The 24,749-nt window shown below is 43.7% G+C and overlaps 1 pseudogene; it reads left to right on the top strand.

Moving 5' to 3' along the window:
- The first annotated feature begins 11,260 nt into the window (after nucleotides 1-11,260).
- On the top strand, nucleotides 11,261-12,738 carry LOC148517397 (uncharacterized; annotated as a pseudogene).
- Nucleotides 12,739-24,749: the final 12,011 nt, after the last annotated feature.

Below are 24,749 nucleotides of genomic sequence, written 5' to 3'. Positions count from 1 at the left end.
GTATACAAATTTTCCACGTCACACGATGCCAGCCATACCCCGGATTCACATTTAAATCTTCAAGTCTGATAAGTACGTCCATTGTGTCTCTCACATAAGATGGTAATGTGAGTACAAACTGACGTAGATGTTGATCAATAAATATTCTGGCTTTTTTTGATAAATTTCCCACACCTGATACTACATTTTGGCAACCATGCCTTGATCCTAGCTTTAAATCCTCTTTGTCTTTCTTTCAAACTGACTTGTCAGCTTAAGTGGCACATGACACAATGTTTCCTGCTTCAGTTTTTCCTGCAAATACTGTTGCCAAACAAAAAACTGACCTTTTCCAAGAGACCCACTGGTGACGAAGATAAGTCAACTCAGTGCAACCAGAGTGAAACATTATGACATCTGGTCAGGCTTAAAACAACTGACCACATATATTGACTCAATCTGATACAGTAAGCATCAATAGGACAATGAAGGATTACTTTAATTATTATATGCAAATTAACATCTCACATAGTCCCATTGAATACTGGGAGGAACAGAAGGCAAGTTGGAGCATCTTGTACAAACTAGTTGTGGTGTAGCACAGTTGGAAACCTGGTGAGCGATAAGCGTTGGAGGCTACTTCTAAAAAATTTGAAAAAACTTATATTCATACTGTAAAAATGAACTACAAATTCTATAAGGAAGTCTTTTGACACCAATCACAACAAACAGAGACTGTAATGGTGGTTTATATTGGGTATGAGCTAATATTGTGTAATGATGATATTACCAACAATGATGAGGGTGATGATGAGGGTGATAACATCATCCAAATGTGAGGATAATTAACACTGTTAGCCTTAACAATTGGTAGCTTGTTTTAACATTTGTGGGGGTCCAAATAAACCAAGCACTTCAGCCACAACAGTGGCAGTCCCTGTCACTGAAGTGCTTGGTTTGTTGAACTGTGCATGTCCTTTTTAATATACAACATAAGGGTGGGTAGAAGGGCCCAAGGACAATTCCATTGTACATCACTTTTCATTATGGGCTTTGCTAAGATTGTGTGTGTTTGACAGGCAGAATATACTACTGTACTTAACTGGGGGATTTGGCCACAAATCTAAATTATATTAATACACTTACAAAATTTGACAGAATGAAGACAGAGGGCCTGATTCAGAGCCGGACGCTCTGACAAGAGCGCTCGCTCTGAATCAGGGCCCTCCTACCTAAAATAGGAGCGGCCTCCTGGCCGCTCGCATAGCTGTGGGTGACCACCCACAGCTTATGCGAGCGACCAAAAAGATGGTCACAATGGTCAAGACCATCGCGACCATTGGGCTTGCGACGAGACCCTGCGGTAGGGTCTCGCTGCCGCAAGCCCAGGAGTGCTTTTGGCTCTATCAGAGCCAAAAGCACTCCCACTGACATCACTAGTGATGTCAGTGGGGCCGGACCCAGATGGTAGGGGTTCCCGTGGGAACGCCTCCATCTGGGCAGCAACGCCCCTGGCATGCCCACCAAAGGGGGCGTACTGTCACTCACCATCGACAGCACGCCCCCTTTGGTGCGAGACCCATAGCGACGGCTTGGTCGTCGCTATGCGGGTCTCGCGCATGCGCACGACAGAGCTACCTCCGTCAAGCGCATGTGCAATAGGGCACCATCGCCCCACTTATGAGCGCTCAGTGCTTGCGAGCGGATCTGAATCAGGCCCAGAATTACAAGTCTCCATGCAATTATCACCACTATACTAATGTACAATGAATGTGAATAGTGATTGGGACAGTATACAGGAAATACTAATAGGTGCCCACTGGTAATGAGGGTCTCTTTTGTATTCCCCCTAATTGACTATGACAAGTACAGATCATCCAAGTTGCTCATTTCAGCTTTTCCTCCCTCAGTTGATGTTAAATTATCAGCTCTCAACTCTCTTCTAGAGGTCACAGCAGCAGTATACACCTTGTTCTGGACAGCCACTTCTCACAGGCATTGATGTTCTGTATCTTGTTGTCACAGTTTGCCAGACACCGGCTACCAGTTACCGGGTCCAGTAGCACTGGAATCTCCGTCGGCTGTGGGCAGCGGGTGGGGAGTCCCCGGCACCTGCTGCTGTGACGTCCGATCTGGGTCCCCCCCATGCTGGCTGGAAGTGTAGGCGGCCGCGGCTCTCCTAGGAGTGCGCGCACCGACCTGTAAAGAAATTTAAAGAGACAGGCGCGCCAAACGTGAAGTCACATTTGGTGCGAGATTTGAACTTCCTCTATAAGAGGAAGTCTCTGGCACCAGACAGGTGCCAGAGTATATGCTCCATACCATACTCCAGCATTCCAGTACTTACCTGTTATCCTGATCTTGACCTTGGCTTGTTTGTGATTCCAAATTCATCTGACCCCTTGTACTGCTCCCAATATCTGGTTCCGAACTCGGCTACTCCCTGTTACCCGTTTGCGTCTGCTCCCTGGTACCGTCTCATCTGTTTGGTATTGACCCAGCCTGTCTACGACGTTTATTCTGCTGCACTTCATCCAGTGTTTACCAGCACCTGTATAGGGGAACCTAACCTGAGGGCTGTGACCTGTGTGTCGGACTAAGCCAAGTCCATACCTTCTTGCGAGGGTCCCTGATGAATACCGCCGGCACATTAGATTCCGCGCCTCAGCCATAGGTCTAGCCAATTCCCTAAATATGGGCTGCATCCACAATCAGTCCGAGAGTTGTGACACTTGTATCACTTCTAATTAATTATCAGATTCTACAATTATCAATTGTGATTGATTGTGATTTTGTAATATATTATATTTTGAGTTGTATTAGGCTTTTACTTTTAGGCATTTAGTTCTTGATTAATGAGAACATTCTATAGAGATGTATAGTTTATTAAACTGCCATCCTTTCTGCCACTGCTGTGCCACTATGTTTCACAGATGTGTCATATTCTTTTAAACTGCTTTGTGTTTGTGTCACTGCTCTGTTGCTTAGTTTAGCCAACCTGCTCACTGCAGCCTTTGGCCAATATTGGTGAAAACAATATTTTGAGATTTTGGGTAGTCAAAATTGACTGGAAATTAATGTTAATGATGTTAATAATACTGTAGAATCAAAAGCAGGTCCACATTACATGATTTTAGCTTTTTTTAATCAATTTTTAAAGAAATCTAAAACCAAAACAAATGAGGGTGATTTTGCCAAAACCAAAACATGAAGTAGCTATAAGTATGACAACTAGTAAACAATAACATTTTAGAATTAACCCTTTCGCTGAAGAGGAATTTTTCACTCCTGTGCTGATCCCATTGTTAGACCTTTGCTGTCTTCACATTCTGTCAGTAACATTGCTATTTCTATGTGATGCCCACACAACTTGTTTTCTTTTTTCAGAAGAAATTGCATTTTTAGAAAAGGTAATTTATCATTTTGCTCCTTCTAACATGAAAACTTTCTGCATTAAATGAGGGGACCATTTTTTTAATTTCACGCAAGATCAGGGAGATCTGAGCTTTAGATACCCCCTTATTTGTGTAGTATTTATTTTTTTTGTTTACTGTTTTAGTCATTCTCTTTTGGTCACCAGGCAATAGCTTATAAAAGTTTATTTCAATTGAAAAAGATCACTTCCCTCTTTAATAAAAAAATGGTGACCTCACATGTGTTCAGGCCAATATGTGGGTGAGAGGGTACAATTTATTCTTCTATTGAAAACTATATTGTCTACTAGGGGTAGGACTGGATGGGTCAAACACCCCCAAAGCCTCTACTGTCTCTGATTCTCCTCCTGACTTCACACTGGGGTGCAGTGTTCCTACTAGGGTTTGCCCCATTTGTATGCCCGACAGTGCCCCCTAATATGCCCCACAGTGCTCCCCTGTATGCTAAACATAGTGTTCACTCTAGCTCCGGCGCCCCGGCGTCTATTCTCTGGCGATGACCGGGTCACCGCACATTTTTCCACCCGCGGGACACTGCGTCCCGCGGGTGAAGACGGCACCCGCAGGCTGTGAGGGCAGGGAGCTTTTTGCCCTCCTCCTGGAGGGCAGGGTGCTATTTGCCCTCCAGAAGGGGCTTTTTGCCCCGCTAAAACAGCCTAGCGGGAATGCTACTAAACAGTGCCTCTGTGTACTCTCCTCCTGTGGCCACCTTCTCTTATATTCTTGTCAGTCTTCTGCATACAGTTACCGTTACGGATGTGATGTGTCACGTGATGCTGATGAGGGACTTGGGAGCTGCTCTGTGCTGTACGCACTGTGTATGAAGAACGCAGAGCCGTAGCAGCCCCCATCCGGGAACAGGTGCTTGTTCTTGGCAATTGCAGGATCAGACTGTGGCTGCCCACATCATCTATTGTGCTGGGTGGCGCACAGCATGGTGGGCTCTGGCATCTTGAGGGCAGTCAGGGCCACGGCGGTGCCAATAATTGTGACAGAATGCAGTTCTGCCCCATTCCAGCCCACTGTAACCCCTGTATACTATGATCTACAGTCTAATCTGTACTCTTCCTAAGACCTGGTAACATAAAAACTAAAAATGGAATGGGGGTTGGCTTTTCTTAAATGTTCAAAAGAGCTTATGTAAATTCTCATGATGATGATACTCTGGTATTGGAGCAGTGTTCCAAAAATGGACATAATGAGTCTAAGCTGTAAAAAGATTATGAAGTTCTAAAATCCTTTCAAAACATGTATGAACTATATCAGAAGGACAATTTTAAAATACAGTATGATCATAGGGCCTGATTCAGCAAGGATCGCTATTGCGTTCGCAGATTACGCACTGGTGCGAAAATATGCTAATTAATGCAATCACAAAGCCATCACACAGCCAGCATAGAGATGCCCACTACTACTATCTCACATGCGTAATACCTTGCAGTCCTGCATATACATCGGGAAAATCGAGTAACATCGGCCCCTCACGCAGAATTACAGCAGGTCTGACCTTCTGCAGAAACTGTAAGTCTTGTTGAACACAGTGAGTACTCAAGCTGCATATGCCGTCTCAGTGGCTAATTTATGCACCTGTGCAAAGGCGTCCAAACGGACAAGCACGCCTGTGTTTCTTCGACCACTTCCACGTCCCAACCCCCAAATGCTCACAGCCTGTCACTCACTCTGCAATGTAAACAACAAATAGTCTAAGTGCCAGTAATGGTATTGCACTCACTGCTACTGTGTTCTGCTGCACACCAGCTAGAGGTTTTGCCACACCTCTAACTATATATAGGAAAAAAAAAAACCTGCTGGTGACAGACAAGGCAAGCAGTGGTGGTGGCTGGGGAGACAGAAGGAGCCTGTGAGACAACTGCTTATTATTGACATATGTTGGGAACTTGCAGCAGGACTGGCTGGGTTCACAGGCAGGACTCGTGCTAAGCAGCCCACGACCCCAGGCACCGGACCTTTTGCTGGTGCTGCAGTAGTTACAGCTGGATTGCTGCACCCGTGGGGATATTTTTAATGAGCCGGTGGGTTTGGTGGGAGAGAGGGAGTGAGAGGGGACTTCCCACAGCCAAAGCACTCCAACTGTGGGGCGATGAGGCAGCGGAGAGGATGATCACACCTTGGCTACATTCACTCCAGGAGATCCGTCCAGCCCGAGCCAGTGGGAAACTCAGGATACTGCATACTGACTAGTATACCCGCCTCTTGAAAAAGCCACCGGTGTGCGGTGAAATGCGTTGAGGAAACGGAGCTTTTCATCTTGTGACTACCGCCATCACCAGCTTAACTATCACTACACCCTCACTGTGAAACCCATCTACAGCAGCCGCCTCACCGCATGACCCGCGCGGCTCTTTGGGAGCAGGAGACCAGGGAGTTGTGGATGGGGAGACTCGTGGGGAAAGACGCTTGCTGCCTGTGCCGGGAGGAATCTTCACTTTATCACACACTGTGTGGCGTGTGACGTGTTGGAGCGGTATCACACTACAAGGCTAGTGAGTACTGTGGATCACTGATCTGATCATATGCTCACTGGTTGACCTACTCAGTGCCTTGATTTGCTTATTTAAATTGCCGGAACTTTGGGGTCACCCAGCGCTTACCTTATATGCACCATTATCTTTATTCAGTGCCATCACTATTGCCCTCAGTGGCCTTACCCTCATTTAAGGATCATCGTTTTACTCATGTAGGAATTGGATTTTAGCCTTATTGGATTTATGTGCATGGAACTATCACAGCTGATTTAACCCGATTTAGGCTAGATTACACTGGTGGATTCATGAGCATTATTGTTTCATTGTAGTTTAATTGTTGCTTTTTTTACTCCCGGGAGTTATACATATTGCTTTTATTGTATCATTCATATTTTTTATACATTAAAGAGATTTCATCATCATCCCTTGCTGTGTGTTCCAGCTCCACCCACACTTTCCTTTTTCTTACTCACTCTGCAATGACTTTCATTCTGCTTGAGTGATCGCAAAGCAATTGCAATGCTAACTCACACACAAGAACTGCGCTGCATAAGCATGCGCAGTACGTACCATCGAACAATCTGCGTACGCTGTGGCGATAGCGATCCATGCTGAATCAGGCCCGTAGAATGCAAGAAGGTGAAATTTGTTCGTAACAAAAAGGATTTTTCACTGGGGCATATATTCAAATGGAATGAAATAAAAAGGTCAACAAAGAGGTGTTAAATCAATATATACTTTTCAGAATTAGACTCTTGGAAAATAAGATTATTCTAGAAAAGATTAGCCACATGAAAGAGAACAAGAACAACAGGTTAAAAATGTTTTAGAAGATTTATGCCAAACAGACAGGCCACCGATAACACCAGGTGGGCAATTGATCTCATTCAATTGGCTAATAAATGGAAGCTTCTGACACTCATGCTGTCTAACCTTTTCCAAGGTTGACTGTTCCTACACACATCACACTCTGAAGACTGTGGGCATGGGAGGCCCAGTCCTGAAGCTGTTGGTTTCTTTATTTCAGTCCCTCAACTGTTTTTCTTGCCAGTGGATTAAAGTCTTCCTCCTTTGCGATTCACAGTGGTACAAGGTAGGGCTGTCCTCTGTCTCCGCTCATTTTTACTCTTATGATGTAGCCAATGGCTGCTATAATTAATCTAAACCATGACATCAGTGGTGTTAAAGAAGGTCCCCAGGAATGTAAAATGTCTCTCAAACCTACTTCCCAACATATTCGAAAAGTTGAATCCTAACTAAGACTTCCATTAGCAAATCCACAAATTTAAATATTTGGGTGTTTAACTTATGGCCCACTCTATGCTGCAAACTTCTCATCCTTGTTTAAATCAATCAATCATTCAATCAAAACTGACCTAGCTAAATGGAATAATTTTCTGATATCCTGAACAGACAGAATTGCCTCCATAAAAATGAATATTCCTCCTAGTATTAGTATTTGTATCTTCCATTACAGGTCCCTGCCCACTCATTCAAACTTTTACAACAACTTGTCTTCAAGTTCATCTGTTCAGCATCCAAGTAAATCCTGATTCTGTATGTGCATCTTGTCCAAAACACTTCATGAGGAAGGATTGTGTGTTACTAGCTCTCTGAAATATTACAGGGAAATCCACCTAACCTAATGCATATTGTCACACTCTCCATCTGAGATGAGGCTTTGGCTACTTGCAGAGGCTAGCACTGCTGGTCTTCACTCTGTCTTGTCCTTGTTTTGGTTAAAACCCTAGCATAAGCCTAGCTTGCTTACCCTGCTATCTTCCCCCAAATCTCACCCTTATGTAGGAGATCTGGTGGTTCTGAGGGTACTCTGGGTCTCATGCAGACCCGCTCGAGAGCGCAGGACGCTCGCAAGCGGGTCGATGTTACCCCAATGCGCATGCGCACAACTGAGGAAGCTCCGTCGTGCGCATGCGCGAGACCCGGACAGCGACAGCCAAGCTGTCGCTCCGGGTCTCGCACAAAGGGGGCATGCTGTCGATGGTGACTGACAGCACACCCCCTTTGGTGGGCATGCCAGGGGCGTGGCTGCCAGACAGAGGCTTTCCCATGGGAACGCCTACCGTCTGGGTCCGGCCCCACTGACATCACTAGTGATGTCAGTGGGAGTGATTTTGGCTCTGAAATCACTCCAGGGCTTGCGGCCATGAGACCCTACCGCAGGGTCTCGTCGCAAGAACGATGGTCGCGATGGTCATGATGGTCATCATGGACGCTCGCATAAGCTGTGGGTGGTAACCCACAGCTATGCGAGCGTCCAAAAGGGCGCTCCACATTTAAATAGGACGGCCCTGATTCAGAGCGTCCGGCTCTGAATAAGGGCCTCTGTCCCACATTTGGTGACACTGTCTTGTTTTACTCACTTACTGAAAGGAAGTTCATCCTTATTACCTGTATTGTGGTTCCTGACTAGTTCACTTTTTCACTTTTACCTTGACATTTTCCTGGTACCCCCAAAATATCCAGCAGGTGGTAATAATTCATATGTTATGTACTGCTAATTGACAAATTGCTCTATTTATTGTGGAAGGTATATCACATGGAACAATCCAGCTGAAAAGAGGACCAAGAGCAGTGAAAATATGTTTTTTCCCCACAAGACGAGTCCACTTTTCAGTCAGTGAAACCATATTCTATGAATCTTTCAGATCTTCCCTGTCAAGAGAAGAAATTGAAGTATTAAAGCCCTTAGATTCATTTTTGGGTCAGCAAATTTTGCCAAAAATGTCTCTTTACCACTAGGTCATGACCAATATGCAAAAGAAAATCTACGAGTTTACCCAACGGATATTAATTTTCCACATATTAAGATTTTTATGATTGTGTTATTGAGGGGTTTTGACAAGTAGTATACATACCTCCCATACTCATGGGTATTGAACTACAAAAGAGAAGAAAGTCATGAAAGAAATGGAGGAATGGTATGATGTAATACTCAAGTCTTCAGACAAAGGAGTAAACTCAGTAATTTGGCTGAAAGATCTATAAAATTGTATTGTTATAGACAACTAAAGGATAGGAATTGCTGCACACAAATGCTTTTAACCCAGCTGACAATTACAAGAAAGCATACACCAAAATTAATTGAAGGAACATAAAACAAAGGTATATTACAATTTTAATTAGAATTTCTGAGAGTAGACAGAACATGCCATTATAGTCTCGTATATACACATAAGGAAATAAGATTTCAAGCTATACAAAAGATACTTCTGATGTTTTACGTATATGCTAAATGTATTTGTATTAGGTGAAAGTGTCTTGGTAGGGACCTGTGACATTGTATTAGTGTATGCAAAATGGATTTAATCAGGAGAAAGACTGAGTGACAGATAGGAAACAAATTAATTCCTTTGTTCCTGCACATTACATTTCCCTGCTGTACAAAAGAGTCACTGTTTGGCCCAAGCATAAGCATGGCTGGGACCAGTAGTTGTTTGGAAAACAGCCCTTTGTTACAATAATAATTATCATATCTTGGTACATATATTAAGTCCAGGGCCGGATTAAGGTCTGTGGGGGCCCCTGGGCAACAAACATGTGGGGGCCAGTATTAAATGTGACAAACTGGGGGTATGCACAATGGGGACCTTATGCAGAGCCCCCAGTAGTGTCAGTGCCCACAGTGGTAGTTCCCCATATGCAGTGCACCCAGTAGTAGTGCCCCTTATGCAGTGCCCCTATGCAATACTCTCATTAGTAGTGCCCATTGTAGTAATGCCCTCTGTATAAATGCCCCCAGTAGTAATACCCCTGTAGTTGTGCACCAAATAGTAATGCCCCCCAGTAGTAATTGGGCGTGTGCCCAATAGTAATGCCCTAGTAGTAATGCCCCCTGTATAAATCCCCCAGTAGAAATACCCATGTAGTTGTGCCCCAATAGTAATGCCCCCAGTAGTCTTTCCCCCTTTAGTAGAGCCCTCTGTAGAAATGCCCCCAGTAGTAATGCCCCTCTATTAGTGCCCCAATACTAATGCTCCCTCTCTAGTAGAGCCCCCAATAGAGATGCCCCCTGATTAATGCCCCCAGCAGTAATGCTTCCCCCCCGAGTAATGTTCCCAGTAGTAATCCCCCCCCCCAGTAATGCCCCCAGTAGTAATGCCTCCCCCCTCTCCAAGTAATGGCCCAGTAGTAATGCTCCCCCCTGAATAATGTCCCAAGTAGTAATGCCTCCCCCCTCCCTGAGTAATACCCCAGTAGTAATGCTCCCCCCTGAATAATGCCCCCCACCAGTAATGCCCCCAGTAGTAATGCCTCCCCCCTCCCCGAGTAATGCCCCAGGTATAATGCTCCCCTCCGAGTAATGTCCCCTTTAGTAATGCCCCCCCGCCAGTAATGCCCCCAGTAGGCCGCTTGCACTAAAAAAAAATAAAATAAAGCTCATACTTACCTGAACCTTAGCCCCGTGTCCACTGCAGTCCGCTCGGCTGCTCCTCCACACTATGGCAGAGACGTCATGACGTCTCTGCCATAGTGTGGAGGAGCAGCCGAGCGACTAAGGGTGGCATTCAATCTCCACATCATAGCTTTCCGGGGATAAAGTATCGGGTGCGTGCCCGCTTTATCCCCGTATTCAATTAGAAATCAACAAAAACTGGTGCCGGCCGAAAGGTAAGTATCGGCTAGAAATGGGAATTTTCTGGAAATATTCCAGGGACCCCTCTAATGATGTCTAGACATGGGGAATCACTATGGGTACCCCCATTTTGACCTGCTGAAGGAAGTCGGGGTTTCTAATAGCTGCGGCAGGTGCATATTTGCAGCTATGAAGAAGGGGTGAAGAATAGCGCTTAGATTTTTTTGGGGGTAAAAATAACTATTCCTATCAAATTTTGGGTACATGAAAATGGGGGTAAGCGTTTTTTCTTCTTCAGCCTCCATGGCAGCCATAACACTGGGTTAGTCCTCCATTTCCCTAACGACAGACAGGAAGTTTTTTCTACAGTGACCTCCCACTGGGCGTATATATGCTACCTCCTCCCTTTCCTCAGTGTCTTTTTTCCTGTCCCTCTAGACAGAGTAGGGAAGTTTGTTATTTTTTCCTGATAGGACTTACCTCTATTTTGTGCCCAGCAAGATGCCGTTTTTACTGCAGTCTGTGGCGGGGTGGCGCCCCTGGGTCATGGAGATGGCTGGTTGCGCTATGGTGGTTTTCAGTCAGTCTTTTGCACAACGTGGCCGCTAGGAGCAAGGAGAGGCTGGACGCTGGGTTACAGCTGAATCAGCTGAAGCCTCGTGTAGGACGCGGCCGGCAGAGCGGGATGACGTCAGTACCCAGATGGCAGTGCGGCACACACTGCGCAGGCACCCGCCCATCACTAGGGTCAAAGGGCTATTAAAATGGCGCTGCACAGCGGAGAAGACATCAGGTGTGAGTTCTGCCGAGTGGAGCTGTAAGTGCAGACATGGAGCGGCAACAACAACAGCAGCCTTTCCCCCCAACAGCCGATTAGCGCCCAGATGGGGTAAGTCCTGATTAGATGGGTGCAAAATGTTTGTTTTAGTTAGTATAGGTATAGTAGAAACTTTATGATATCTTCTGCAGTGTGCCTAGTTCTATGGAACATAAGAAGAGGCTTTCTAAGAAGAAACACATGAATATAAAGTGTGCAGCATGTGATAGATCTTACTCTGAAAATCAGGATATGGTGTTTTGTGACCTATGCAAACATAAATCTCCACCTAGCCAAAGTCAGCAAGTGAATCAAATTCAGGAACTTATGGAGTGGATGAAAAAGTCTTTTGTATCAAAGGAGGAATTTTTAGCTATCCAGGGACTTAAGAGATCTAGGTCTCAGACAAGTCTGGGATATGATGAGTTGGAGTCCTTTGAGCAGAGTGCTGTGGAAGGATTGGAACAAATATATAGTGATGAGTCTGGTGAAATTCATGAGGATACAAGATCGTTTAACATGGATATCGTAGAAATGGTCTTAAAAAATATTTATAAATCTTTTAACTATAAGGATTTACCTGGTGAACAACAAGTGTATTGTTTGAGGATAGAGTAAAGAAGAATGGAGTTTTTCCTATACATAAAGTTATGAAGGATATTGTGCTAAAGGAATGGCAGAATCTGAATAAAAGGCAGGGAAATTTAGCAAGAATTGACCGTATGCACCCTATTAGGGATGAAGATTTTCTTAAATGGTGTACTATCCCTAGAGTGGATGCTCCAGTAGCAGAAATGGTATCTAAGACAACTATTCCTTTGGAAGATGGGGCTTCTTTTAAAGATACAATGAATAAAAGAATGGAGAACTCTTTAAAAGAGGATATGTTGCCTCAACGGTATCTTTAAGAGCTGGTGTAGCTATTGCTTCCGTGTCAAGAGCTTTGAGGTTATGGAGTGCTAATATGCATACTGATCTAGAAGAGAAGATTTCAAAACAGTATTTGTTAAAAATCTGGAAATAATGCAAAGAGCAGTTGAATATATATCTGACGCCTCTTTGGATGTGACAGCATTTACTGCAAGGTCAATGGCTAATGCAGTAGTTGCTAGAAGAGCATTATGGCTGCGCTCCTGGTCGGTTGATGCTCATTCAAAGAACAGTCTAACAAATTTACCTTTTGAAGGATCATTATTGTTTGGAAATAAATTGGAGGCATTAATACAGAGGATAACAGGTGGGAAATCTACAAGGTTACCTTAAGATAGATATACGAGGTATCAGGCACAGACCTCTAAACAGCAGTTTAGGGAAGCATGAGGTTACAGACCAGGGAGACAGTACAATAATAGAAGATATTCATCAGGTATGACAAGGCAGTCATTTCGTCAAAATCAAGGGAGACCTTATGGAAAAAGACAATGACTATATTCAGTGTCAACCCAGATTTCCAGTAGGGGGCAGACTACTGAAATTTGCGGAAATATGTGAAACAATTACCCAGGACAGATGGGTTTTGCAAATAGTCTCAAAAGGATATCAAATAGAATTTCAGAAGTTTCCCAGAGGGGACAGATTTTTGGTCTCACAAGTTCCAATATCAGAACTAAAGATTATGAAGGAAAGTACAAAAAAGTTAATCAACTTGCGAGCAATAAAACCAGTACCTCAGATGGAAAGAGGAAAAGGATTTTATTCTCAAATGTTTCTGGTTCAGAAAACATCGGGGCAGTTCAGGACAATATTAGATTTAAGACACCTGAACAAGTTTCTTCAGACAAAGTTTCAGATGGAAACTTTAACAACTATCCTAATGGGAGTAAAGAGAGGAGATTTTCTAATGTCATTAGATCTAAGAGACGCTTACTTCCACATTCCAGTTTGGCCTCAGCATCAAAGCTATTTAAGGTTTTGTATTCAAGACAGTTATTTCCAGTTTACATGCCTACCATTTGGACTAAGATCATCTCCAAGGACTTTTTCAAAGGTCTTATCAGTGATAATAGCTTATCTAAGAAAGCAGGGATTGTCAATATGGCCATACCTGGACGACATTCTGCTTTCAGGAAGAACGGCATCAGAGATAAGAAGCAATCAGGACAAGATTTTAGAAGTCATGCAGCTAAGTGGATGGATAGTAAACTGGGAAAAGAGCAGATTGATACCAGTACAGCAATTACAGTTCCTGGGTGTACAAATAAATACTATCCGATACGAAATTACTCTGTCAGTAGACAGATTTGCAAAGATTCAGAATATTATTGGTCTGGTCTTAAAATACAGAAGAATACAGTTAAGGACAGCGGTCTCTCTGCTGGGAATGATGTCTTCAACCATAGGGGTTATACTGTGGGCAAGATGGCATATGAGGGATCTTCAGTGGAATATCCTAAAGTTTACCCGAAGAGGATTGTCCCTAAACCATTATGTAAGAGTGGAACAGCACACAAAGAAATCATTGATGTGGTGGAGGATGTTGACAAAAGAACAAGATCAACATTGTTAGCACAGTTGGAGTATGCAAGGCTGACTACAGATGCAAGTTTAATAGGATGGGGAGCACATGTATTAAATGTAATCACACAGCGACAATGGTCTCCCCAGGAGAGGCTGCTATCATCAAATTTAAGAGAAATGAGAGCAGCCTGGAACGCAATGATGTATTTCAGAAAACAGATCAGAGGTTCTCATCTGAAGATTTTGTCAGACAATATGACTGTTGTAGCCTACCTGAATCATCAAGGGGGCACCAAGAGCAAAAGTATGATGGAGGAAGTGAGAAGAATTATGTCTTGGGCGCAAAGATATCTTAAGTCCATCTCAGCGGTTCATGTTCCAGGGATAGAAAACATGACAGCCAATGTTTTAAGTCGCAAGGAGATCATATCAGGAGAATGGGAGTTGAATGCAGAAGCTTTTCAAGAAATAATAATAAGATTTGGGGTGCTCGAGATAGACTTAACGGCGACAAACCGTAATACGAAACTCCTATCAGTAAAGTGGAAGTTTCACCTGGGATACATCTTTCCACCATTACCTTTGATATCTCAGGTACTCAAGAAGATAAGAGAAGATCAGGTAGAGGTAGTGGCAGTGTTACCATACTGGCCGAGAAGACCATGGTTCCCAACAGCCCTGAGGATGTCAGTAAAGGAGCCATGGACAATACCAGGCAGAGTGGATCTGGTGAGTCCGGGGCCGGTTTTTCATCTGGGAATATCAGTTCTCAATTTAACGGCATGGACATTGAGCGGGAGTTACTGAGAAAATAGGGACTCTCAGATCAGGTCATTAAGATACTGTTACAAGCAAGAAAGAAAGTATCTTCAGGTGTGTACTATAATATATGGAAAACATTTCTTGTCTGGAGAAAGGTGGTAACTGGACCTTTGACCGTGGACATTCCACAGGTGTTACAATTCGTATATGATGGTTTTATGAAGGGCCTGACAATGGCAACTATCAAGGTTCAAAATTCAGCTCTAAGTGTATTACTAGAGAGAAGGTTGTCAGAAGAAGAATTAATTAAGTGTTTTTTTCAGGCCATAAAGAAGATTAGACCACGGATAAGGTCGTTTGTAGCACCTTGGGATCTGAACCTTATACTAAACGCTATGATGAAGGCACCATTTCAGCCATTAGAAGAGGTGGCTCTGAGATATGTAACATGGAAGGTAGTTTTTCTAATTGCAATTACATCTGCCAGAAGAGTAAGCGAGTTACAGGCATTATGGGCAGAAGAACCTTTTCTTATTTTTTTTTCCCTGACAGAGTGGTCTTAAGAACTAATCCAGCATTCCATCCGAAGGTAGTGTCCACCTTTCATTTGAATCAAGAGATTATTTTACCTAACTTTTTTCCTCATCCAGAAAGTGAAGAAGAAGTTCTTACTGTATATTTGCAAAGAGAGAAGGAGATTAGAAGAACAAAACATTTTCTGGTGATTCCTGCGGGAGTTAGGAAGGGTTGTGTACCAACCAAACAAACCATAGCTAGATGGATTAGAGAAGTGATCGTCTTCATATATAAGAAGGAAGGACGAAGGATTCCAGAAATTATAAAGGCACACTCTACCAGGGCAATGTCAGCTTCATGGGCAGGAAAGGCTCAGGCGTCAACAGTGGATATCTGCAAAGCAGCTACTTGGTCTTCTATACATACATTCTCAAAACATTATGCTTTGCATATTGCGGACCACCACTTTGGAAGTCAAGTTCTTCAAGGGGCCTTAAATAGATTTGCATCAGACTAAAGTCTTGAATGTATTTTTCTTATATATACATATGTATTTGGCCCACCCTATATATGTAAGCTTGGGTACATCCCAGTGTTATGGCTGCCATGGAGGCTGAAGAAGAAAATTACGAATTATAACTTACCGATAATTCAGTTTCTTCGAAAGCTCCATGGCAGCCTTGAGATTACCCTCCCGGAATTCTGTTTTTTCTACAGAGAAGGTGATGAAGAGACACTCAAAAGACACTAAGGAAAGGGAGGAGGTAGCATATATACGCCCAGTGGGAGGTCCCTGTAGAAAAAACTTCCTGTCTGTCACTAGGGAAATTGAGGACTAACCCAGTGTTATGGCTGTCAAGGAGCTTTCGAAGAAACTGAATTATCGGTAAGTTATAATTCGTAAATTTTAAGTCCCTACAATGATTGTTAAAAATTCTGCAAAAATGCACCTGACGCTACTCCGGCAATGAAGCAAACACCTGCCACATACTTGGGAACCCATCTGGACTTAATTTGGCTATTTTAGAAGTGTGTTCCCTATTTTTTTTTTACCCTCAAAATTAAAGTTAACTCTTTGGGGTGTCCTGATTTTTTTTTTCTATTTTTTTTGTTTTGACACAGTTTATTTTTAAATGACACTGCCAGGGGTGCTGGCTATTTTTTTTAAGCCTGCACCCCAATTCTGCAAATGTTTTCGCCATGTAAAACATGGTGAAAATTTATCCCCGTTTTTTTACAAAGACTTTTCACACCGGCGAAAAGTCTTTGAAATTGAATACGGGGATAATGAAAACATGCGAAAATGATGTCATCGGCGATAATTTATCACCGAATTCGACTTTTCGCTGCCTAATTGAATACTGCCCCAAGACTAAAACTAAATTTCAAATCACTGTCAAAATTAACACTGTACTGGACCTTGTGTTACCTCTATCTCCTTATTGGATTCACCATTATAGTTAACCTTTATTGCCCACCTATATTATACAATTAACACAACTAAAATATACTGTACATCACAGATTGTGTTATCAATAGGAGTCAGTACTGTATACACTCCATACATCTGAGCTTATTATTTAATGTGATACAGCTGATTAACCATTGTTTTTATAGGTATAGTACAATAAATATATTTTAAATTAGAATGTCGTCCAATGTATATTGCTTATTCACGGCTTGTTTCATACATATAAACTCATTTAAACTGATATCCGGATTTCAGTATTCGATCTTCTCAAACATACATAATCTTTATACAGATCTCAGTATCTCTGTTTGTGGCTTATTAATTTAAGGATTCATCATTGATATCTATAATTATTTATAGATTTTTGTGCAGTTGGCAATCACCTCTTATTCACTGCTGCAAAAATCTTTATCTCTTGTGTCTATCAGGTGTTTGGTAATTTGTTTATTTACAGTCCTGAAACTCAAAATATTAAAACTCTGTAGCCAATAGGAATCACCATGCTTCAATCCATTACTCTCAGAAAAAAAGTTGATATAATGCCCTCCATGTATAAGCTTCCGAACTTTAAACCTAATCGTACGACTGTCTACTAACACGTCCTGAGTTGCTGTGGCAAGAGGCTGGGAGGCCTTGACCAATTGGTGGGAGTGGGAAGAGGTAGTGGGGCCTGACTGGGACTAAAAATAGGCCTTGGCATTTAATGCACACAGGCCCACCTCGGCGTCGGCATCTGGCCTTGGTGTAGACTCCTCCTTTTACTATTCCTAACTCCTCCTACTACTTAGTCTATGCTCTTGCAAATAAAATTAAGGACAACATTAATAATTAACAACATACAAGTGTACATCATTATATTAAAATACACACAACAGAGCTCATCCTGCAGCATGTGCATTTTCCCTTTTGAGCAAACCCTAGCTTAACAGCTGTAGAGGATTAGATAGAATTCACTAGGATTTTTTTAGGGCAAGGGTCAGGTGTTCAACTCAAAGGAGGACACACCTGTGCACACCAAAGCAGAGCTGTAACTATGTAAACTTTTTGGTAACCCTGCGTACATAAAGAGTTGGTTTTCCCCTACACATTGCAAAGTAGAGAGTGCACGTCAAAAAGATGTAGTCATACTGGGAAGGGGCGTGACCACAAAAATAGTACTGCCAATTCAACCTTAGTCACACTACACCACAAAGTAGCGCCTCTTATTCACGTTACACCAACAGTGCTGGATCTGAGCACGGGCAAGTAGGGCCGTCGTCCCGGAGCGCTAGAGCCAAAAAGGTGCAGCCCTGCTCTGTGCTTGAGCTAATCATTGACTGGCTGCGACAGAAAAGCCCGCCCTCCACTCTCCCACTGGCGTTATAGGGTAAATGCTCTGGGGGAGGGAAGGGGCGCAGCTGTTCAGCACAGGACGGTGCAGGGAGCAGGGAAGCCTAACGCCGGTCCTGTACACCACACAGTAGTAGTGCCTTATAACACATTATGCCACACAGTAGTAGTGCCTTATAACACATTATGCCACACAGTAGTAGTGCCCCTTATAACACAAATGCCACACACAGTAATGCCCCTTACTCATTATGCCACACACAGTAATGCCCCTTACACATTATGCCACACACAGTAGTAATGCCCCTTACACATTATGCCATTCACAATAATAATGCCCCTTACACATTATGCCACACAGTTTTAAATCTCACCAACCTTTAATCTAGATAGATGTAATGGCTGCTCTGACCCAGGGATGCTGTGCAGTGTGTCAGCAGGGCCTACTTGGCCACACCACGTCACGCCCCCTGCTTCGTCTACCTGCCAGGAAGTCAGCAAGTACGCTATTCTATTACAGCAGTGGATAGTTCCCATTCAGTATTTGTACACTGATGTCATTAGTTATTGTCCAACATCTTTCCCTACTATTGTGGGCATGGAGGGGGGATATACACCTGTGACGAGCAAAGTGAGCCACCGGGCCAGAAGCATCGCAAGCAAAGCGAGCCCACAAGCGGCAAAAATTTCTTCTTTTGGTGGCTTTTATGGGCATATGACTGCACTTCAGCCCTCACTGCACATCACTTCCAGATACAAATACTGAAAAGGATCTATGCACTATCATTCTATTACCTACATCATCAATAGAAAGACCTTTAAGTTGAAGCACCACTGTTCTCTTTGTTAACACAGGATCAGTGCTGTCATTAAGAAAAAAATGTTTTAAAAATAGGTAGCATGACCCCCCATACAAAGTACATTACTCACTGTAGAGCTAGACGCTTTAACTGATGATAAATTTATCTATTGGGGAGGGGAGTGTCAAAAAAATGTATCATAGCACACCCCCATTGGTTGGCATAAGCAGGGACGGCCTGAGCCTAATTTTTTTGGTAAGCGGATATAGATTTTGCACCCCCTGTTGAAAAGCCTCATATTTCAGTGTATGAAATATCGGTAGTACATGTATTAATGGTAATAATGTAACAATGGAAAAAGGGAATCTGTAGAGAAAAATACCAGCTTTATATACACATGGTTATAATTTAATACTATACTCAATGGCATCACTAGGGTTGATGTAACTGTTGGTGTCACCCCACATGGACCTTCTCTTGCATCAGACCATACAGAATCCTTAGTAATAATATACAAAACCAACACACATTTACCCCCACTGTGTGGGGCCCCACATGATAAATAAAAAAACACATTCATAGGCCACAACATGAAAAAAACAAACACATAGGCCTCCACATGAAAATAATAAAGCACATAGGCTTTGAATGAAAAAAACCAAAACACATAGGCTTCGCATGAAAAAAAAAACATATTAGCCCCCACGTGAAAATAAAATACATAGGCTTTGCAGGAAAATCCCACATAGACCCACATGAGAAAACAAAACACATTAGCACCCACATAAAAGTAATACAATACATAGGATTTGCATGATAAAACACACACACATAGGCTCCTACTGTACATGAAAATAATTAAACACACACAGAGGCCCCCACATGAAAATGTATGATGTGTTATAGGGTGACAGGAAGAGGGTGTCAGCACTGAGTGACAGAGAGAGGGTGACTGAGAGAGGGTGACAGGGAGAGGGTGACGACAGGGAGAGGGTAACAGCACTGGGTGACTGGGAGAGGGTGACAACAGGGAGAGGGTGACAGCACTGGGTGACTGGGAGAGGGTGACAGCACTGGGTGATGACAGGGAGAGGGTGACAGTACTGGATGACTGGGAGAGTGCGACAGCATTGGGTGACCGGGAGTGGGCAACAGCACTAGGTGACAGGGAGAGGGTGAAGACAGGGAGAGGATGACCGCACTGGGTAACAGGGAGAGGATGACAGCACTGGGTGACAGGGAGAGGGTGAAAGAACTGATTGAGAGGGAGAGGATGACAGCACTGGATGACAGGGAGAGGGTGACAGCACTGGGTGACAGGGAGAGGGTGACAACAGGGAGAGGATGACAGCACTGGGTGACAGGGAGAGGGTGACAGTACTGGGTGACTGAGAGAGGGTGAAGACAGAGAGAGGATGACCGCACTGGGTAACAGGGAGAGGATGACCGCACTGGGTGACAGGGAGAGGGTGAAATAACTGATTGAGAGGGAGAGGATGACAGCACTGGCTGACAGGGAGATGGTGACAGCACTGGGTGACAGGGAGAGGGTGACAACAGGGAGAGGATGACAGCACTGGGTGACAGGGAGATAGTGACAGGGAGAGGGTAACAGCACTGGGTGACTGGGAGAGGGTGACAGCACTGGGTGACAGGGAGAGGATGGCAGCACTGGGTGACCGGGAGAGGGTGACACCCGGGAGAGGGTGACGGTACAGGGTGACAGGGAGAGAATGACTAATGGGTGTCAGGGACAGGGAGACAACAGGGAGAGGGTGACAGCTAGTGCATGACAGATTATTTAATGAAGAGAGAGTGGTCACTCCTCCCCATCCGGCTGTGCCCGGCCCCAGAGTCCGGACTGTCATTCATGATTTAACAATGTGTGAGCCTGAGATGTTTAAGGAGTGCCTGCGGCACTGGTGGCTGGCTGCGCAGCGGCATACAATGAGTCAGTGTAATTCCGGCGACTGTGGGGACAGCACAGCGGTGGGACTCATCAGCACACAAATGAGCTGCCTCAGCGTTCCCCTGCCCGCGCAATGCACACAGTATCAGAAGGATGGTAGAGCTGAGAAGAGCGTCGGAAGGGAGGAGGAGCTGCTGAGGACACAGGACCTATCGGGAAGGAGGCAGTGCTGCGCGGACTGTACTGCGGACAGCCAGACCAGAACTACTGACCATCGGCCCTTCTGGCATTTGGCAGAATTGCCAGATGGCCAGTCCAGCCCTGGGTAGCACTGATAAATCTGCAGGGAAAGGGTAGGATAGAAAAACTGGCAGGGAATGGCTGACAGGGGCTGAAAGTGGGGAAATGAAAGACAGGGGAAAATATGCTAGGAACGTAAGGAGATAGGGAAAGAAACAGGTGTGGTTCAAAATATTGACAGCATCAGAAGGCCCACTGGTTCTGTGTGTTGACAATAAAAATGCTGACATGGTCATTAGGTCGACCATCAATATGGTTGACACAGCTAGGTCGACATTTAACATGTCAATACTAAAATGTTGACACTTGTTTTGTTATTTTAGCCTAACTCTAAACCTAACCCCTAAATCTAACCTTAAGCTTAAACTCTAAGTCTAAGCTTAAGCTTAAGCCTAACCTTAAAAATCATAAAATAATCACGTGTTGACACTTTAGTGTTGATATGTTAAATGGCGACATTTTGGCTGTGTACCATTTAACCCTGTCAACCTCAATACATGTCAACATATTGATGGATGATCTAATGACCATGTCAAACCTTTTACTGTTGACATTTAGGATGTGTCAACCTTCTGAATGCAGCGGCGTCACTAGCCAGCACCGCACACCCTGCACCCTTACTTTTTTTTTTTTACTTACCTCTCCAATGTCCCATGGAGTAGCACTACAGAAAATGAATGGAAAATGGCCGCCGCAACGATTTTCCCGGCGTTTTGTGCAAGCGCAGTAGGAAATCACCGGGAAAATGGCTGCCGCAATATTTTCCCGGTGATCTGTAAATGTGCAGTAGACTCCGAGCACACTCTAGTGGGGAGAGAGGAGGGGGCCCCAGGCAGTGAGTGAGCATGGGTCCCCTCCTCTTTTAATACGCCCCTGCAATCAACCATTAACCAAAGAAAAAATGATACAAGAAGAGGAAAGCAATGAGACAGAGTGGAATAAGCAAAAGCAATGCTTCACGCTCAAAGCAAATTGAATACTGCCAAGCTGGTCCTAGTGGATTACAACTGGAAACCAGGAAGATGGAAACTCTTCCTGCCTATTTATAGAATGCCTAAAAACCCCTCCCACTAACACTTAATAGTCTACTGTCATTCCACACTGGTAATGCAAAACAAACCACCCCCTTTTAACCCTAACAGCCACCTAACAATCCATTTTACAAAAGACCCGGGTGCTTTTGTAAAAAACTAATCCTTTTTGTTGTTTGAAATACTACAGGGAAAGTGTAGGTCTACGGTTCTTTATTAATTGCACAGATGGGTAAAGGTCAATACCCAGGCAAATAAGATCTAGAAGATCTTCTCACCTAATAATTTAAATTAATTGGTTGTTTAGAACAAAACAAATAAGTTCCTACATTCAATGTATATTATCAATACAATTCATTAATAGTCAAGACACACAGTAATGAGTATCATTTATTTTACTGGAACTCGGCTACTGCCAACTGGAAGGAACCTATGAGCTTGCAAAGGCTAGCATTTATCAGGTAACAATCAGCATATATATACAATTTATACAATTGTTATTAATTCCTAGTACAGTGTACAACACATTACCTTATCTATGCTGTGAACTTTTAATTTATATACCTTTAAAATATCTTTAATTCTCCGTTCTACTAGTTAGTTGTCACTGAGGTTCACAGTTCAGCGCTGTCTAATTTAAAGTAAAGTTGCGTTGCTCGTTGCCCGGGTTGTTGAAAGCTTTTTGGTTGTGTGGTCCCTCGTTGTTGGGAATTAATCTGTTATAGTCTACGATTTCCCTCAATGTGATTTTCCAGGGAAGGAGGCACTTTAATCTACCTCAAGGCTGTTTTTATCCAGTTCTATACTTTCGTATAATCTCTGAGAGTAACAGGCATATGCCCTCCAATGAAGGGGGTAACCTAAAGTCTCTGGGCTAGTCTCCGCTTCTGATCTGGCTCTGACTTTATAAGGCAGCAGTATGTCCCTAATGGAGGCTCAGGGGTAACTGTTATACTGAGGCAGTATTGTTAATTAAAGCACTGGTGCTGTCTATGTGAGACTGAGATGAGAGGGTGAGGGTTTGGCTCTCCTTACCCCAGGAGTCCCACCTCCAGTCCGCCTGTTACTCAACCAACCATTCCAGCTTTATTTCTTATCCGCCGCTCCACCCATCAGACTGTCTCTGCTGGATGGAAGAGGAAGCATTTAGGCTGCGCTGCCTTCAGATGTGACTGCCGCCTCCACCTCGCACTCCGCCCGCTAATGAGGGAGTTTGCTGTCGTTAATGGTAAGCGCTGGTGTTGCCGGCTACCAGTCTCCACTCAGCTGTCTCACGAACTGCCCTGATCAACTGCTGCCTACTTCCAATTGGCCTGACACTGGTCATGTGACCTGCTGCTCCTGACTTCTACAGCAGCTGCAGAGACTGCTGGGAACTGTCTGCCTATGTAATGCCAAGTTGGACATAACTTACATAGTGGGGTATTACACTTTCATAGCCCCAAACTTAATTAAGTATTTGGCAACTACTTTTACTTTCTGTTTACTCCAGAACCAGCATCTGAATGTAGCTGGACACACCAATTACAACTAATTTAGTAGAAAGAAAAGGATCATTGTAACTACTTAGTTGCCAGTTTGAAAGATTTTGGTGTCATACTCCCTCACTAGTAGCATAAGCCTGAAAATTATATTTTGTGTTTTGCAATCCATTGTACAGTATAACACTTTTTTTTTTTTTACAATAATGCGGCAGAATTCCCATAAATAAGTATATTTAAAGTACTAGTGATAATCTTGTCAACACTAAAAGGTTGAGGAGTCTATGTACTAAGCAGTGATAAGTGACAGAGTGAAAAGTGATATGTCTGTGATAAGTGCCAGCCAATCAGCTCCCATCTGTCATTTTTCAAACACAGCCTGTGAGATGGCAGTTGGAAGCTGATTGGCTGGCACCTTATCACAGATATCACTTTTCACTCTGTCACTTATCACTGCTTAGTACATAGACCCCTAAGTTATATAAGCAGAAATATAAGCAGAAATAATTTTTATCTCTCTTTGGTCTTTATAGAAAAAGGTTCTTTGTGCAATGTGTGACTCTAGCTTTCAGTTATTTAGTCCTTGACATGAGTTGAAGCCTTAACAAGTGTCCCATACAGTGAGCATACTGTACCTTTGAATCAATGTTTCTTTTCTATGCTGAGGAATAAGGTCAATTTATAAACATGACAAGTAGGAAAATTACAGCCCTGCTGCCAGCAACACCTACAGATAGAAAGGGATGAGTCGCGAAGGTTCAGGTATGTAGGAGTTTAAGCAATATGAGAGACAAGGTAACCTGTGAGGTTTTCTGTGCTGTGAGTTTCTACGTTTTATAATGTACTAGCGACCCATTCCGGCTTCGCACGGGAGCAGTTTCATCTCGCAGCAGCGCCCTGCATCTCATACCAGCTCCTGCTTCATACTCCTAAGCCCTGCATCTCACCACAGCCTTCTGCTTATTTCTCCTAAACCCTGCATCTCACAACAGCCTTCTGCTTCATACTCTTACCCCCTGCATCTCACAACAGCCTTCTGCTTCTTACTCTTACCCCCTGCATCTCACAACAGCCTTCTGCCTCTCATACCAGCTTCCTGCTTCATACTCCTAAACCCTGCATCTCACAACAGCCTTCTGCTTCTTACTCTTACCCCCTGCATCTCACAACAGCCTTCTGCTTCTTACTCTTACCCCCTGCATCTCACAACAGCCTTCTGCCTCTCATACCAGCTTCCTGCTTCATACTCCTACCCCTGCATCTCACCACAGCCCTCTGCATCTCGCAACAGCCTTCTGCTTCTTACTCCTAAGCCCTGATCTCACAACAGCCTTCTGCTTCTTACTCTTACCCCCTGCATCTCACAACAGGCCCTGCATC

This window comes from Taudactylus pleione, unplaced genomic scaffold, assembly GCF_031769625.1.
Source record: "Taudactylus pleione unplaced genomic scaffold, aTauple2 ptg000218l, whole genome shotgun sequence".
Taxonomy (NCBI): domain Eukaryota; kingdom Metazoa; phylum Chordata; class Amphibia; order Anura; family Myobatrachidae; genus Taudactylus; species Taudactylus pleione.
The sequence above is the reverse complement of the archived record's forward strand: the minus strand, read 5'-3'. Positions and strand labels throughout refer to the sequence as shown.